This window comes from Gossypium hirsutum, chromosome A02, assembly GCF_007990345.1.
Source record: "Gossypium hirsutum isolate 1008001.06 chromosome A02, Gossypium_hirsutum_v2.1, whole genome shotgun sequence".
Classification (NCBI taxonomy): domain Eukaryota; kingdom Viridiplantae; phylum Streptophyta; class Magnoliopsida; order Malvales; family Malvaceae; genus Gossypium; species Gossypium hirsutum.
Genome location: NC_053425.1, coordinates 16658371 through 16661883, shown reverse-complemented (window position 1 = coordinate 16661883; position 3513 = coordinate 16658371). Strand labels below are relative to the sequence as shown.

Genomic DNA, 3513 nt, shown 5'->3' with positions numbered 1-3513 from the left:
TCTCGAGACAACAGACAAGAGAGTATTCCACCATTGGTAGGCCAAGTCTCGTAGGAGTGACACTACACACTTCACGCATTCCTCAAGCGTACACGATAGCTCATCAAATACCCTAATGTTCTTTTCCAACCAGAACTCTACCCTCTCTATGTCGTCACCAATATTAGCCTAGAATTCCTCGACCCTTTACTTTTGAATCTTGTCTACCAGAACTTTCTCTCTCCTAACCATATCTACTCCTTGAGGAGCTACAGGGCATGCTAAGGAATCGGAGGAGGTGGGGTGATAAACTGTAATTTATACATATTTTTATCCCACGCTTAGCACATTTATGGATGATTTCTTCTTAGATTTGGTGAATTTGATGATCCTAATTCTTTAATTTCATGTTTTATACTTAAGTGAGCACAGGAGAGTAAAAAGAGCTAGAAACAGGCCAAAAACGGATAAAATAGACCCATGTGAGAAATCAACACGGCCTGGACTTCCTCACATGGTCGTGGTATACGGCCGTGTCAATTTGGCAGGATCAAAGCACGACTTACACGGGTAGACTACATGCCCATGCCTATTCAATAGCCTTGACCAGGGGTTGGAGTAATCACACACGAGCGTGTCTCTGCCGAGCCCAAGTATAGTCCTATTCAGAAAAGGCCACTTTTAAGGGCTCTTAGACATTTTAAAGCCTATTTAAACACATGAGGAGGCACTTAGAAGAGACACACGGAGTAGGAGGCAAGGAATTACTCAAGGCAAGCTAATTGATCCATCTCAGAAGCCGGATTCATCGTCAACACTGAAGATCTACCTTCAATTTCCATTCAAGGGTTTTGGGTTTGCTTTATGTTTTGTGTTCATTATTCTTCTGAGATGTTTTCTTTTATAATTATGAACTAAACCCCCTAAATACCTAAGGGGAATGAAACCTAAAAGGGATATTATTATTATCTAAATTGTACGATAAATATTTGACTTGTTCTTAATTATGTGTTCTTAATTCTTGTTTTAATATTCCAGGATATTGATTCAAGTTAATGCTCTTATTCAGAGGAGGAAAAGACCCTGTCTAAGAGTAAATTTGTTGTAATTAAGCGGAGTTGATTGCACGCCTAGAGATAGGGTGATAAGATTTTGCCTGATTAGGGTGAAACCTAATAAGGGGATCCATAGATCAAGTTAATGCAACACTAGGGCGTTAATTAGAAAAAGATTTCAATTAATCAACCTAGGGTTAGACGTTATTAGTCTCGAGAGAGATAATAGTATAACTTAGGGATTTCTACAGATCAAGTCAAATGAATAAATCGTCTGATTCAAAGTCAAATAATAAGTGAAGTCTAGATGGATTTTTCCTGAGGTATTGTCTTAATAAATCGAATTTTCCCTAAAGTTTTTCCCCAATTTCTCTCTATGCATCCTTAGTTTAGTTAATTAGTTTAGATAAACAAACCCCTTAATTTTTAGGCTAGATAATAAAAATGAAGTAATTACTAGTACTCTTGGTTCCTTTGGGTTCGACAATCCGGTCTTGTTAAAGCTATACTACTGTTCGATAGGTACACTTGCCTTCATCGTGATAATAGTTAGTTTCAAGAACAATTAATTATAAATCTTTAAAAACTGTCACGAATATCACATATCAAGTTTTTGGCACCGTTGTCGGAGAACTAAGATATTAGGAACACTCGATTTTTATTACTTTAGTCATTTTACTTTATTTGCAATTTAAATTTTTATTTTATTTTCTACTTTATTTTCTTTTATTCGCTCCTGGCAGCTTTTGATAGTGTATGACTAGAAAAAACCCGACGGGACCATTACATTTGATAGTGAGATCGATCGCACAGTTCGTAGAAACTAAAAAGAAATAAGGTGAAGTTTACGATACACCGAGGAAGAGCAAGAGGACGATACTTCAACCACAATCGAGGAGATGGCTGAAAACCAGGAAAATCTGCTACCTCCTGCGATTGTTGCTGATCCAGTAAATCAGAATCCTGCTCTGCATACTATGTATGATTATGCTAAACCTTCTTTAACAGGAACTGAATCGAGCATAGTTAGGCCTACTATTGCTGCGAATAATTTTGAACTGAAACCTAAAACCATTCAAATGATCCAACAGTTTGTTTAGTTTGATGGTTTGCAGGACGGGGACCCAAACGCTCATTTAACGAATTTCTTAAAATTTTGTGACGCATTTAAAATCAATGGCATTTCTAATGATGTCATTCGCCTTCGGCTGTTTCCCTTTTCGTTGAGGAATAAGGCTAAATAGTGGTTGAACTCGTTACCACGAGGGTCAATCACTACTTGGGAACAATGGACCGAAAAGTTTTTATTAAAATATTTTTCGCCGGCTAAAACAGCCAAATTACATAATGATATCTCTTCTTTTGTGCAGATGGATTTAGAAACACTCTACGATACATGGGAGAGATACAAGGACCTTTTGCGAAGATGCCCTCACCAGGGGTTACCACTCTGGCTACAGGTTCAAACGTTTCACAATGGCCTGAATCCTTCGACTAGACAGATGATTGACGTAGCTGCTGGTGGAACTATCAATAATAAGACACCTGAGGATGCTTATGAATTTATATAAGAGATGTCATTGAATAATTATCAGTGGCAAGTTATGAGGACAAAACCAATGAAAGCAGCTGGCGTTTTTAATGTCAATTCAGTCACCATGCTCTCTAATCAGGTAAAACTTTTTAATAGAAAAATTGATGATTTTCTTGGTTCTTCACAAGTACACCCAGTAATGCAATGCGAAGCAAATAGAGGAGGATCCAGCAATTTCGAATACCCACCCTATGGCCACAACATGGAGAACAACCAGCTAAATTACATGGGTAATAATCCTCGATCTCAAAATAATCTTTTTAGTAATACTTACAATGCAGGATGGAGGAACCACCCAAATTTCTCATGGGGAGGCCAAGGGAATCAGAGACCACCTCCACCTTTAGGCTTCCAACAACCACCTTACCAGCAAGAGAAAAAGTCGAACCTTGAGGAGATGCTAACAAAATTCATCTTGGTGTCAGAAACTCGTTTCCAGAATACTGAGACAGCACTTAAAAATCAACAAGCGTCGATTCAAGGGCTCGAAACTCAGATAGGTCAACTCGCTAAATTGATATCTAAACGACCACAAGGTAGCCTGCCGAGTAACATTGAATCTAACCTAAAGGAGCACGTCAATGCAATTACCATTCAAGATGCGGAAGGGTTAGTTGCACCTGAACCAGAATCGAGGCAAGAAACTATGGTAAGTAAAGGTAAAGGTAAGGTGGACCACAAGGACCAAAAATTAGTAAGTAAAGAGTACAAACCTCGTGTGCCATACCTTAACGCGATAAGGAAAGACCGCACAGACGAACAATTCGGTAAATTCCTTTAATTATTAAAGAAGTTACATATTAACTTACCATTTATTGAAGCTCTTTCGCAGATGCCAAACGCAGTCAAATTCTTAAAGGAGCTTTTAACAAATAAGCGGAAGTT

At 38.2% G+C, this 3513-nt stretch overlaps 1 non-coding gene across 1 annotated transcript; it reads right to left on the bottom strand.

Moving 5' to 3' along the window:
- Window positions 1-2371: 2371 nt before the first annotated feature.
- LOC121217428 (small nucleolar RNA R71) lies at window positions 2372-2478 on the bottom strand. The gene has a single exon (XR_005913529.1). It is a non-coding gene; the product is annotated as a small nucleolar RNA R71 (small nucleolar RNA).
- Between the last annotated feature and the right edge of the window lie 1035 nt (window positions 2479-3513).